Source organism: Marmota flaviventris, unplaced genomic scaffold (assembly GCF_047511675.1).
Source record: "Marmota flaviventris isolate mMarFla1 unplaced genomic scaffold, mMarFla1.hap1 Scaffold_324, whole genome shotgun sequence".
Lineage (NCBI taxonomy): Eukaryota > Metazoa > Chordata > Mammalia > Rodentia > Sciuridae > Marmota > Marmota flaviventris.
This window is the reverse complement of record NW_027288190.1, coordinates 77,060-92,546: the sequence shown is the minus strand read 5'-3', so window position 1 is coordinate 92,546 and position 15,487 is coordinate 77,060. Positions and strand designations below refer to the sequence as shown.

The window sequence follows — 15,487 nt, the reverse complement described above, 5'->3', positions numbered from 1 at the left end:
TTCCTCCTTTGCTAGAAAGAAACAAAATAAATATAGGCTCAATAATTGTCTATTTACTATTAACTGACCTGAGATATTATTTCTGAGTTTCTTCTTTAATGTGTATGTTTATCTTTGACCTTAAGACTGTCATAAGACATTCTGAATTTAGTTGTACAATGTTCCTGATTTCATACACCAAAGGCATGTCCTAATCTTTGTAGATATATATTAAAAATTTTATGATGTTCTGAAAAGAATCAATATAAATTCTTATAGCTTTTATTTAATTATTTTATTCTCCAGTTATTATTCTCCAATTTCTCTTCATAGGGATTATTTGATAATAGCTAATTCTTGCATCAAATATAGTATAGGTAGTGTATTGTTCACATTGGTTATATTCTCATCATTTATTGATATTTAAGGGTCTTCTAAAAATAATTCTTCCACAGTTCCATTTCATTTGAAAGTTTCATATCAAGAGTATGAAACATATAAAATTACATGATTTCTATCACAGAGAATAAAAGAATTGCCTCTGATAATGTTCACAAACAAACATTTATAGGAAGAGATGTTGGCAAGGAGTAAGGATAGCCATAAATTTTTAATATGTTGAATATTTTTAATATGCTGAGCAAACCAAAGCAAGTAAAGTTCATGTCACAGAAAGAGAGAGAGAGAGAGAGAGAGAGAGAGAGAGAGAGAGAGAGAATATGTCACAAGAAAATATGCAGATGCTATTGGCAACCAATGTGAAAGGCAGTTCACAAATCTTATGTTTGAAGTATATGTTGTTCTGTTGCCCAAACATCACTGTTCTTGTTCTTCAACAGGATTGTTTTGACTAGGAGATTCTTTAAAACTTTATCAACCTTGCCTAATTTTTATTTAGTGTTGAAACTCATGGAGAAGCCTCTAGACTAAAAAGATGGTTGTTTGGGGGCAATAGCAGGGTTTTTAAGTAGAGTGTTTGATTTGCTCCAGTTAGGAGCTAAGAAAATCAGACTCCAAGCCCAAAGTCTTATTTTATTTTTCAATATATTTTTAAGTTTCAATATAATGTCCATATGTGCTTTATTCATAGTTCTTCATTTATAAAACTCCCTGGATTTTGTCCTTTCCTTTGTGGGACACTTTTGGAAGTCTGAGCTTAAAGATGATGCACTAGTTTATCTGGTGAAGGAAATTTCAATACAACACAGCATTTAGATCATAGCATTGGTGTTATTGACTGATTTTGATGCATGGGATTGAAAAGCAAAAAGGAAGAGAGCACAGGGATTTGGGAAATTTTTAGCTTGACCAGAAAAGAAAGAGTACAGAAAGTTTCAACTAAAATGGGCATGGCAATGCTTCACACTTGGACAATAAGAAGGATTTCTCAAGAGCAGCCATCACAGGCTCTGAGATATAAAAATGCAAATTTGTTTCAAAAGTATTGCAGAGAAGAATCATTTGAGAAAAGAGCCCTAGGCCACCCTGAATGCCCAGGACGACTTAGAGAATCATTTCTCTATGTATAGCCAATTTGGTAGTCAGAGGCTGCCACATCTGTGGATCAAGCAAGCCAAGGCACAGCTCATAGCAGATGCAGACTTTGGCATTACACACATGATCTCATTGGGCAAGTAGACAGAATGCAAGATGTATCATCATTGTAGCTTCCATTGAAATGTCAGAGGAAATCTTCGGGTGATGTCGGGCAATATCCAGGGTCAAAGTTTTGCAAGGAACTCAGTCTTGTGACAGCTACTCTCTTGAGACATGCCTGTGATTTCCGTGAAGTGTCTTGACACACTAGGACTATGGCTTCCGTGTATGTGCCTGCCTTAAGGCAGATATGGCTTCCGCATGTGCAAACCTAATTCTGCTAAAGCCCTAGCAACAAGGGTGTGCCTTATCTCTGTTGGCTCCTGCTATCTCCTCCATTCTAACCCCTCCTTCTTTCTCTATAAAAAGCCTATGTACACAATAAGAGTTGCTGGGCCATTTCGGCTGACTCAACTCCGGACTCTGTGTGATTTTTGTCCAGGCGGGGTGGCAGAGGCCGGGTTGTGACACTCATCTCATTAAGCCCTGGGGACACTAGCTGGTCTAGTGCTCTCTGCTAATCTCCATCGGAGGGCAGTTCTGACAGCTGGTGCCCCATGTGAGGAGGGAACTTCGCTGATGAGCAATCAGTCTACGGGTGAGTGTACCCACATAAGTTCTGGGGCAGTCTTCTTCAAAAAATGATCTCTCCCTTCAATCCCTCGGAATCCTCCTTAAGAGTAGAGGTCTCGAGATTTCTGACACTCAGGCGTTTAAGACCTGGGAGACTATGGTTAAGGCTGCTTCCTGGCTACCAGAGAGTAATTTATTTGATTGGGAGACCTGGGATAGGATTGAACAGCTGGTCCGAAAAGCCCAGGTTAATCGGGGTGAAATTCCTCCTCTTGGAGTTTATCCCATCCTGTCAGCCCTTAAGAGTTGTTGCCCTCCTAGTAGGTCGTGTTCCACACCAGAGGTCAAGGGCCCGCAGCTAAGGGAGGCACTCGGGACAAGATCTATTCCCCTAGGAGACCCTGACCACACACCTTCAACTGAAGCCAGTCCTAAAAGGGAAAGGGGCGATGAGGAGTCCGGGGAGAGCCAAAATGCAGGACCCTTGGACCCCTTTGATGCTGCTCCATGGCCTCCTAGACAGGGAAATTCTCTCCACCCTCCATTACCTAGTTCTGAATCCTCTCAGAACCCTTTTAAAGCATCCACCAGCAGCCCTGGCAGGTCACCCTCTGCCCTTCCTCCACCATATCTGAACTCCGGACCGAGGCTGTACTCCCTTCTAAGGGCTCAAAGTCTCCTACCGGTTGCTGGCTCCACACGGAGTCAGAACCCCGCTCACAGCTTAGTTCAGGGCCATATCAATTATTTCCTGTTAATATTAATCCAGGTGGTAATCGCCCTGCAGCCTGGTATCCCTGGGATCCAGGTGATCTCAAGGAGTTACTTCAGGGCTTTGCCCATCAACCATGCACCTTGGCAGATTGGAGGGCTTTGGTCCTGGCGATTCTTCCTGCCCGGACAATGGGCAGCCAACTCCTTGTTGTTTGCCTCACCATGGTAACCATGGGGTGCCTGGCGGAAAGAGCAAGTTTCCTGGTCCCACCTCCCACACTTTGGTGGGCTTCTAATTGATTCTTCCACAGTCACTCAGACAGAACTTCTAGTCCCGCCTTCCAATCACTAACCTGTATTTTCTGTTTCAGATTGCTTCCAGAGCTGCCCAGAGCCCATATTTTTAAGAATGCCTATCTGTAAATGCTAACGAAAGATATTTTTTTCAGACAAAATTTAATTCCACAGGTTTCTATGTTGCAGCCCTAAATTTAAGTTAGTTCTGAGTTACATAACCTGACTTTTGGGGCTGGGGATGTGGCTCAAGCGGTAGCGCGCTCCCTGGCATGCGTGCGGCCTGGGTTCGATCCTCAGTACCACATACAAACAAAGATGTTGTGTCCGCCAAAAACTAAATTCTCTCTCTCTAAAAAAAAAAAAAAAAAAAAAAAAAAAATTAAAAAAAGATAACCTGGCTTTTCTTATAGTTGTGTTACTAAATAATCTATTAATAAGAGATATCTAACATGCTTGTTTGTATTTAACTTTAATTTTGGAGGTTATGGAGAAGCATTTGCTCGCCACAGGAACAAAGCCAGCAATGTTCCTGTAATGACCAAAAAAAACCCTTATTCTAATTCCTGACTATAAAAAATAAAAATGTATACACAAGGATCTTATTTCAGTTACATCAAGTGACATCACATAAAAAGTGCACTCCTAGGTAAAAATAAATTGAAATGGATCCAAGTATTTTAAAAACCACGTGATTACATAAAGTTAATACAATTATAAGTTATGTCCTTATTCTTAATATAATCTGTAAAATAATTAGTACATGTCTAATTGTTTAGTTAATATATATTTGCCTAATTTTTTTTTTAACAGAAAACTCGTAATTTATGTTTTATACGTACATTCATCAGATACTCTGCCTTTTCAGTTACAGATATTTGAGATAAATGTATTTACTATAAATTTGCTTTTAAGTGAAAATACAATCTTCAAGTAGTTTCTAATTCTCAAAGTTATTGTTCAAACTCAAAACATGATAAACAAATATAATTCTTTTTTATTTATTCATTTTTTAATAATTAGTTGTTCAAAACATTACATAGTGCTTGACATATCATATTTCATACATTTGATTCAAGTGGATTATGAACTCCTATTTTTACCCCGTATACAGATTGCAGAATCACATCGGTTGTACATCCACGTTTTTACATACTGCCATACTAGTGTCTGTTGTATTCTGCTGCCTTTCCTATCCTCTGCTATCCCCCTCCCCTCCCCTCCCCCCATCTTTTCTCTCTACCCTAACAAATATAATTCTGTCTACAAAACATCTAAGGATTTAAACTACATTTTTATTGATATTTTTCTTATCAAAGTACAATAATTTGTTTATAGATTCTAAGGTTTCCAGAAATTATTCCAAAGTATAACCAGAAAAAAAAATTCTAAAAGAAAAAGATGCTTCAACAAAGAGAAAGCACACATTGGATCCGAACAGGCAGAAAGAAATCAACATGCTACTCCTGTAGTTCCCCTTACCATGGGGATGCTCGCAGGGACTGCAGAACAATATGCCTCAGGGATACAACAAGCTGCCATTCCCCCCACTCACTCCTCTCTTCTGTCAGTGCCCACACTCAGACCCACCAGGTCCTCTTGCCAGCTAACTCAAAACTCAAACAAGCTGAGTAGAGCCCTCAGACCCCCGTATCAGAGACCTGATGAAAATGGCCTTTAACATTGCTTTGTCATCACTGAAAACAGGTTACTAAGAATTAAAGTCCCTTACAGGCTTTTTGGGATATTCACTCTGGTCTTCCCCTCTGCTCTACCTGTTCAACTGCTCAAGTTTTCCTTGCTAGGAAAATCCCAAACCACTTTCCCATTATTCTTTTACATCTCCTTCCTCATTCTCAGATCCACCAGAGCTGCTCTCAGCCCTGCCTTCCCCGTCTTCCCCCTCCCTACCCAGGCCCACAAAAAGTCTTAACTGACCTTCTCCAGAAATCTTCACCATGGCTGATTTTAGGACTTTCAGCAAAAGAATCCCTATAAAAGAGTTCAGTGTAGATAAACTTCCTTTTTTTCGTGTTGCCCTGTTTTACTTGGCCACTGGCTGGAAAAATCAGTGCTCCAAAAGCTAGACACTCCCTTACTAGTTTTTCACAAAATATGTAAATAAGGCCTCTGGCCTTGAGCTGGGCTTCACAGTGATGGCTACATTTCTAAGATAAGGGAGTTATCAACTAGGCTCCATGGTAACAGCTGGCAGGATGAGGAAAGAAAGGAAAGAAAAAGCTCTCCCCCTCCCAGGTGTCCTTGAAAAGTTAACTTGCCCAGAACAGAAATAAAACAAAAAACAATAAACAAAAACTGCTTTTTGTCAACAGAGTGATATTGTTTTGTCTTGATCCATCATGGCCACAGAGTGGTCTTGTCTAATCCTAACGTTATGTAAGATTGATTATGTTTAATAGGAGAACAACCAGACTTTGTCATGAGTAGCAGAACAGTTTGTCTGATAAAACTGGCCTCATACTCACAGCAGGGCCTGGCTGACAGGCCCCAAAGAGGAGACAAGATACTGGAAGATAATATACTTTCTTTAATATGAAGAGAAAAACTGGGCACAACCCCAGGACATCACATAGGGCAGGTATTTCCCCAGAAGTAAGTACTACAGTCTTAGCTGATGTTGCTGATGATTCTCAAATTACATCAAGGACACCCAGCACCATGAGTGATACAGAGAAGTGAAGAATCTCCTTACATAAGAAGATCCAATTGAAAAACTTGAAATGTGAAGGATGAACAGCTTAAAAAGAAACCATGAAACCTTGATATGGCATTCCTGCTCCGTTAGATGGCTTTTTGCCACTGTGATAAAATGTTTGACAAGAACAGCTTAGAGGAGAAAAAATTTATTTTAGGCTCATATCTTCAGAAGTTCAGTCTATAGTCTCTTATTTAGTATGAGAAAACTGGTGTAAACTCAAAAAACTGTTGCAAAGGGCAGAGGTTATTTCATAAAATGGAATAGTCTAGTGAATAGGTTACAACTCTCATAATCTAATCATTTCACCTCTGAGCATTCCTGTATTGAGTACTGCAATGAGCTTATTGGGAGACACCTTATATCCAAACCGTAATACCAGCCTAGGAATTTTGCTTCAGTTTAAGTAGGATGGAGTGAGGGAGAAAGGAAGCTCCAAGTGTCCTCTATAACATAAAAAGATTGCAAGCTAATCATCATATTTGTCATAGTTGATGAACCAATATTGATACAGCATTTTTAACTAATGTCCACTGTTTACATTAGGGTTCATTGTTCATGTTGAATTTGTTTTATAGTCTGGACAAATGCATCATGAGTCCAGCATTCAAAGTTCATACGGAATAGTTTCAGTAAAAATCCTATGTGCTCCACGTGTTAACCTCTCTTCCTTAACCCAAACCTTGGAAACCACTAATCTATTCACTATTTCTATTGTTGCCCTTTCCAGAATATGCTATAATTGGTATTACACAGTATTTAATCTTTTTGGACTGATCTTTTTGCACCTTTTGCATTTAAATCTCCTCCTTGTCTTTTCATGATTTCATAGCACATTACCTTTTTCACTAAATAATATTCACATTATTTATGAACAGAACCAGTTTTATTTCTTTCTTGTCAACAAGTATACATTTCATTTCCTTTACTTGTGTAATTGTATTATCTAGACCACGTAGTACAATAGGAGTGATAAAGGCACATTCTTACTTTTCTGTTAGGATAAAATAATTTATTTTTCTACCATTAAGTACAATGCTAGATGTAGGCATTATTTTTTAAAGATATTTATCATAAAATAAAGTCCCACTCCAATATTAAGTTGCTGGAGTTTCTTTTCAAAATGAGCGAGCATGAGATTTTGCGAAATACTTTTTCTATATTTACTGATAAAAGCATAATTTGTCTTCATAAAAATAAAATAAAGGTATTATGTCTACCTACAACTAAAAACTAAATGTTTAAAAAAATTTTGAGACTAAAATCATGTCCTTTTATTTCTATTTACTTATATGGGTATTTCCGTAGAATAATGACATTATCTAAAATAAACATAATACAATTATCAAAAGCAGGAAATGCAACATTGATGCAGTCCTATTATATAAACTACAAATATATATTTTAAAATGTTCAGTTGTAACAACAATATCCTATAGATTTTTTTTCTGTGATAGGATCAAATGCAACATCATGCATATTTATTAATTTATTTATATTGTGGTCTTGGGTATAGAACCCAGGGGCACTGTAACACATAAGTACACCAGCAAGCTCTTCTATTTTTTATTTTGAGACAGTGTCTGACTAACCTTCCTGACTGCCCTCAGTCTTGCAATCCTCCTGCCTCTGCCTCCCAAGTCACTGAAATTACAGGTGTACACCATTGTGCCAGACTATGCTTTGTATTTAATTGTCATGTCTAGCTAGTTTCCTTTATTCTCAAATCATTTCTGTCCTGCTTGCTTACTCCTTTTGGCATTGTTAAAAATAGTATATGGCATAATGGGTATTAATGAGTTTTTCTGATGTTTACTCATGATAGAATAAGGTTGAACTTTTTGACAGGAATGCCCTGAATTCAATGTGCTCTCAGTGGTCAACAGGAGAAATGTAGGTTGGCTTAATGTCAGTATTAGGGATGCTACTTTGATTAAATTGGTTAAAGTGGTGTCTATCTGGGTTTTACCTAGTAAAATGACTCTTCTGCACTTTATTACATAAAAATTAATTATTTGACAGTACATGCTTTGAATACATGTAAATAACCTTTTCCTCATTCAAGCATTCCCTCCCATTATTTCTTCTATATTTACTTCTTGATATTTCAGTCCAAAGAGATATTTTTCCTTCTCACATATTTAATCATGCCTTCATTTTTACCAGTATCCATCAGAGATATTTTATCTACAGATGTGAGGCAAATCCATCCCATCATCTGTTTCTATATAGTCTGTGAAGGAAGAATGATTTTCCTTCATGAATGGAAAAGAATTAAAATAATTTTTTTCACATAAACATTATATGAACTCTAAATTTCAGTGTAATTTCATGAAGTTTCATTTTCAAAATGTTATGGTCATTCATTTAATATGTCTCTGATCACTTTTGTATTACATAGTCAGTTTGAGCAATTGTTGCAGAAACTACACCTGGCTGTCTACATGAACATTGCTTTGCACTGTTGCCTATCGCACTACAAGTCACAGTGATGTCATTGTAACACAACAGTGCTTCATGTGGCAGGTGTTTTGTCATACCCTGGTAGTTAGTTAATGTTTTAAAATCACCAGTGCATACTCAGTGTGTAAAAGCTAGAAGAGAAAGGTGTATTATGAATATTTTTAAGGAAACACGGAGTGTGGATTACCTCTTATTAAGGAAGTTGGCAAAGCACCCATTTGGCTATCAAATGCTAAAGAACATAGTGTATATCACCATTATCAGATTAAGCAATCATCACAATATTCCCAAGTCACAAGAAAGAAATGTTTAGAAACATTTAGAAGCTTAAAACCCATCAAATTCCAAATTCTTAGTTTTGCAAATATTTCAACACAGGCTACTAAAGTTATTGAAAGTGTTATATTTTTTGCTCCATTTAAGCTTTTATAGGTGTTCCACATCTGATAGGATGGGACAAAATATTAAACATGGTTTCATAGATTCAACATCAGAAAATAGTCTGCCCTGCTTGACTATCAAATGAATCACTAAGATGTTGACTTTGATTACAGATTCATTTTTATTTTTATTTTTATTTTTTATTTTTTTGGTAAAAAAAATTTAATGAGATTTAATGGGTGAGGCCTACTAAAGAGTCTAGTCTTTGGAAAGAGGATATAGTAATACTTTTTAAATGCATGTTTTTTTACAAAAAAAAAAAGGAAAAATGAAAATGATGCTGTAAACAAACTTCTCAGTATTCATTTGTGAGTCAAGCAAGGTAGGCTGTTTCCTGCTGTTCATTCAAGTAAATGAACTTTGATTAAAGCAGTTGAACACATGTGCCCAGAGAAAATAAAGTTGCCTAACATCACACTCCCCTTCCAAAATGAGTGCACTCTAATTTTACTACACATGTATTGACAAGAACTGTTATAAATTAGTGTTATCTTTGCATCTGTTAGAAAAAATTAGGGACTTTTTTCTTTCTTGTTGATAACATCTGAATACTATTTTGTTCTTGCCCCTTGTCCTGAAAGGCCTAAAACTTTTAATGTATGTCTCAGCCAGTAAGGTTTGTCTTACCTTTATATAAACTCACATTTCCTTATTGTACTGAAAAGGTTGTGATCTATTCTATGATTATGTATTGCAAAATTCGAATTGTTCTTGAAGTGGTCAGATGTGATACCTGCAAGCTGGCTCTGGTGTCCTTTTGACTTTTTCATTATTCTTTGTGTAAATCTTTACACTGTGGTACAAGATGTCCCACATCTATCCTTTCCTGCCCCACCTCTGCACTCAGCCATTGCTCTGGATTCCTCTCAGGCCGCCTTACTTGCTAGATGCACATAACATCTAGCAAGAAGGGAAGAAGGGAATCAAAATGCTGCCTCTGCTCATGGAAGCAGCTGTCTTATTCACTTGGCTGTTATTACTGACTGGTCTAGATGTCTCACAGCTGATAATTATTGGGAGTCAGGGAGACAAAGAGGGAAGAGAGGAAGGCAAAAGATTCCAAGAACCTCAAAAGACCCCCTTATACATTCGGTTCATTAAAATTTGTATAATAAAAGAAATTCTTATTGAGCCTGTCATAATAATAAATAGAATACTCCTATTGATTTCTACTTTTCATGCTGTATTTATTTTCACAAAATGGACTATTTTAGAAACTCTAATTTGACAAATATCATGAGGAATAAGAGACAGGTTTAATATTTATAAACTGAAATTAGCCTCAGATTACACACTACTTTCTAACCAGAAGGAATTTTATTTTGAAAAGATTCAAGATCTCTCCTAGGTTCAAATTCTGTATGTAGTGGGAACTTGAAAATCAATCATTAGATAATCATTATCTAAGAGCAGATTTTATGAGCAACAAAAGACTGAGGAATGACTCAATTTTCCATGAGAAATGTTAGAAAGACCTGAGATGAATCATAGTTATTTGTGGAAAACAAAAAGCTAACATCTATCATTAAAATGAATAAAGGCACATTGATTAGAAAAGGCAAACTCTATGTGCACTGGAAAACAAATTTATGTTCTTTTCGAGTTTATATAACCCACTTGTAAGTTTATATAACCCCTAGAGCCTTCTGTAGCCACTGCCAGTCAAACAACAGAAGAAACAAACTGGGTGAGATTATGCAAGGAAAGATCTTAAGAATGATCACCAGCCCCTGAGATGGGCTGGAAAGACAGACTTAACCATCATTCAGGTACAAGGAAGCTGTCCTTGAAGATTTCGAATGTGTTTTTTTGTTTGTTTCATAATTGCTGTAATTCAGTAAATGTGCCCTCTCTTATTCTGAAATTTTTAAAGTATCTCCAAAGGTTTGATCCCTTAAAAAAAAAAACCTGGGATAACCTGATATGCTTTCCACAGTGTCAACAAAATCTTACCCAATTTATAAGAGCTGAGTTACTCAGTCAGGTTCTAGAACACTACTCACTGGCCAAAACAAACTCCATAGGACTATTTATTCCTCAGTGACAGAGCAGTTCCTGTCAGCTTAAAATTTTTGTGAGAGCTGGTTTTCCTTCAGCAGCTGATCTCAACAGTGAGTAACAGAATAGTTTCTGAGCCATTGTCAATTCTCATCCTGTTTTGCATGAGAGACAAATATCTGTATTGACCTCCTTTTCTCCATAATTATCTATGAACACCCTCACCCCTTTTCTTTCGGACTTCCATGAAGGAATAAGAAGGAGACACAGAAAGGCTTGCTACTTACACAATTTCCTTCTCCTACATGCATCAAAGACATGCAAACTATACTGGGTAGCCAGACGGCACCTACCTGAATCCTCTTCACATGCAGCTTTTTCCTTTGCTTCTGTGATACCAGAGCTCTCAAAATTTTCTCTCCCCTCAGACTGACAGTTGAGTGACTAAATAGAAGAATTCGGAATGTTTGTAGATGCTGCCTGATGCTCTTTCTCATCACTCATAGTTTCTGGAACCCTTTGTGAAATTTCAAAGGGTGTGTGGATGGTGTTACTAGCGGTTAGGAAGGATGTGGTAGGGATCACACTTCACTTTTGGCTTTCTCCTCAACTTATATCTCCTACTATGCGCTTCTCCGTTTATCCATGTGATGCAGTATAAATTCTCCCTCACTAAAATTTGAAGGCTGAATTCTCCAAGGTTTTTCCTAGGAAATGCAGGATGTCAATATCAAAATAGCTCTCCATCTGCCTGCATTGAAAACAATCTTTTGATGCATCAACCCAGCTCTTTTGTCCCCAGGACTCAATATTTCATGTTTCCTAGATGTCAACTTAATGAGGGGAAACCTCTAGCAGCTTAGTAGGGCCTTAATTTTATCTTTCATTTGGTAGCCAAGAAACCAGTCATGAAGGCATCACCCAGGTGAGTCTAACATTAATCATTTTCTGTTCTTATTCTGGAAAAGACTAAACTCTGAATTCCTCCTATTGATCAGTTAACTTGGATTGTTTGTAAAGAACTCAATGTTATTTTTTGACATACAATTTAAACAAAGCCATATTTGCAGCTTTTTAGCAAATTCAGTTTCTTGGCATGCACAGAATTAAAAAAAAAACCTGAAATCTATATTGATTCTAAATCTACTATTAGAACTTATGGGATTGTCTCAATCATGTAACCTTCAAGAAAAGATTTCTCAGGAAGAGCAAATAGAAATGCTTGGCTGGTCTGAATTTTGTAGGTATTTTGACCATGGAAATATACATGGAAGCATTCCTCTTGTGAGCACACTCAGAGAGGGTAACTGGAACTCTTTTTCCCACCCTTAGAATGCCCTGAAATTTCTCCTAGGAACTAGTAAGATAATGAATACATGTGCAATGTATAGCTGCTGTGGCAATGCCCCTAGAGTCTTATTAGCCTAGACCTTGATCTCAGGCACACAGCTCCTGGGACAAACACAATGTTTCACTGAGCCTAAACCTCTCCACATAACAATAACTTTATACAGTGGACTTTCTTGAGAGCTACATAAAACACCTAACATTGCACATTGCAATTTAGTATGTAGCTGAGGATTAGCTGCATAATGTTGCTAAGTCTGTAATACAATGAACAATATGTACTAATGATGCCAATGACCTGAAGTAACCTATGGATATAAATAAATATATATGGCAGCTTGGCCATTCTGCCATCTTTCCTCCCTTTGCATCTTGCCTCTATGTCTCCCTTTTTGTTCTCATTACAAAATTTTAATTATATTTGTCTTTACATTGTTTGCTTTCCATTTTTGTTTTAGTTTATTATTGAGATTCATATGATTTCTGATTTTAAAATCTCCTACTGTAAACTAGGATAACTTTCATGAAGTAACTTGTAACTACGAGGGCAGCATTTCTGAAGTAACAACAATTTAAAGAGCAAAGCATTTTCATTTTTCACTTTCAACAGCATCTCAGATCCCTAATTCAGAAGTTTCTTTCAGACGCAATGAGTTATGCATACTCTAGAAAAACATTAGAAATAAAAGAATATCCATTGAAGAATTTCTTATTTCTACAACAATCAAAAAATATAAGCAATAAAAATGTAAAACACTAAGAATTTCTGGATAAAAATTATGAATTCTCTGGCCAAATTATCCCTTCTCCAATCTTTCCAGTTCAGCTAGCTGGACAAGTTTAAATAATTTGGTTGACTTCTCTGAGTTAATTCCTCTTCTCTATGTTGAGGATCATGGTATCTGTTCCTCATGGACCTTTAAGAAGAGTTGTCTCACTTTTCAGCATTTCTGCTGCCTCATCTTTAAAACACTGATGCTAGCAACACAGCAATGTTGGTGTTTTGTGAAGTTTTAAATCATTCATATATGTGCTGTGGTTAGTGTCATTAATATGTTCATACACATCAGTCATTGCAATAGTGCTAGGCATATGTTGACCACTCAATAACTATTATTCACTTCTAAAATAACTTGATATTATATGTTTGCACTTGTAGGTGAAAAATTATGGACAACACAGAGGAATACTTATTTGAATTTAAAGGCTACAATTTTGAAAGGTCTTTAGTTAAAATGCATATAGTACGAAGTGCAGATGATTTTGAAATTAGAGATGATGATGTCTTCATAGTTACCTATCCAAAATCTGGTAAGTGTAAAGAGTGGCCTCATGAGAGTAGATTTTTCCAAAGTTTGGTATGTGTGTGTGTGTGTGTGTGTGTGTGTGATTGTGTCTCTGTGTATGTAAATGTGCTCAGACATCAACAGCAGCCTGACCTACATTTATATATCCATTAGGAATCAGAAAAAAAGTTAGCTAAATCTCAAATCTATACTACCAAAGCTCATTTGCAATAGATATATTGTCAATTCTGTTAAATATATATATATATATATATATATATATATATATATATATATATATATATATATATATATTTCTTTATATATATATATATATATATATATATATATATATATATATATATATATATATATAAAGAAACCAAATACTGAGCCATGAGCAGGTACTGGGTAAAGGCTGACCTGTTGGCTTGGTCTGTTGGACAGACCTGAGACACTCCAAACTCATCTTTTCTCTAATTTGTAAATGCTTCCTGAGTTGGAAGATTTATCTTCCATAATTATACATGTTTTAAGATGTTTCATTTTCTTGAGAAGTATTCCATGTCAGCTGAGTTCCACTGAAGATTCTCAAAAACGTTTTCAACCAGTAAGTTCTACTAGAAAATGAAATAAGAATGATTTTGAGATTTGTGAAGATAATCATTACAAAGAAGTGGTAAAACACAATCCTGTTGGGCTAAACAAGTACTAATAATAGTAATAGTGACTTCTACTTCAGCAGGGCGGGATGCTTGGCTTGGTTTGAGTTTTTAGAGTGGCCCATGCAGACTAAGGAGTAAAGCTGTAGTTATTAAGATTTTAGATACAATGTTTTGCTTATTTATAGTGTGGTTTCCCCAGAACACCACAAAGAAGTTGATCATACATGATTAGGCCAAACAAGTGAATAAAATGATATATATATATATATATATATATATATATATATATATATATACACACTCATGTCAAGTTCTGCTATTTCCTGACATCCTTGGATGCTTAAATAGTTTACAAAACCACCTCACATGGTAAAGAGAAAAGGAGGGGAAAGTGAACTCGCTATAATTTTGTTAATTTGTCTATAATTCTAAAGGGTAAAGTTCTGAAAAAGGAATTTCATGAAAGAAAAACAGGTACCCACAAAATATAGTCAAAAGGGACTCAGTAACCAATAACATGTTGTAAGAAAGTACAGAAGGAATAAGCTCGAAGACTCCAAACAGAAAGAAATGACACAGAGAAGGAAATGCTAATTTCCCTGATGTGATAGTACAGGGTGTATGCATGTGTGGAATACCACACTCTACCCCATCAATATGTAGAATTATTATAAGTTAAGGAAAAAGTTAAAAACACGAAAAAGGACCTAACATGGAGCAGGAAACAGAGAAGGAGAGGCAGAATTAATCTAAATCATTACTATCATGGAATCAGAACAAACACAGCTCTTCAAGTGACAAAGGAATTTAGAGTCTTTGATTTTATCTTTATTAACTTTAAAGTTTCATAGAGACAAAAATGAAAGTTGGACAAAGTTGTTAGCATACTTAGAGTGTTTAAAAGAAAAGAAAGCTCAAATGATTATGGTGAATGACACTATTGTTGAGTTAATTTTTAATGACTAATTGAGTTTGAAAACAAGATGATTTATTTTTTCAGGTACCATCTGGACTCAGCAGATACTAAGCTTGATTTATTTTGAGGGGCATCGTAACAGAACCGAAGACATCAAAACAATAGATAGAGCTCCCTTCTTTGAATACAATAATCATAATTTGGACTTTACCAAAATACCATCCCCTCGAATCTTCAGTTCTCATCTTCCATATTATTTAGTTCCAAAAGGTCTGAAGAACAAAAAAGCTAAAGTATGTCATAGAGCTTAGTCTCTCTCTCTCTCTCTCTCTCTCTCTCTCTCTCTCTCTCTCTCTCTTTTTTTTTTGCAAAAGCAAAATAACCTGCTTTAAGTAGATTCCCCAAATTATGTTTAGGATATTGCCTTCCACAATAAAAATATATGAATGTCCTAAAAACTATGCCTGTAATAAGCAATTGTGGATATAATTTGCAATTT

General features: G+C 36.1%; 1 long non-coding RNA gene across 1 annotated transcript; it reads left to right on the top strand.

Annotated features, from left to right (window-relative positions):
* Window positions 1–2,110: 2,110 nt before the first annotated feature.
* Window positions 2,111–15,211, top strand: LOC139704141 (uncharacterized). The gene is made up of 3 exons (XR_011706190.1): window positions 2,111–2,173; window positions 13,281–13,432; window positions 15,073–15,211. It is a non-coding gene; the product is annotated as an uncharacterized lncRNA (long non-coding RNA).
* The last annotated feature ends 276 nt before the right edge of the window (window positions 15,212–15,487 follow it).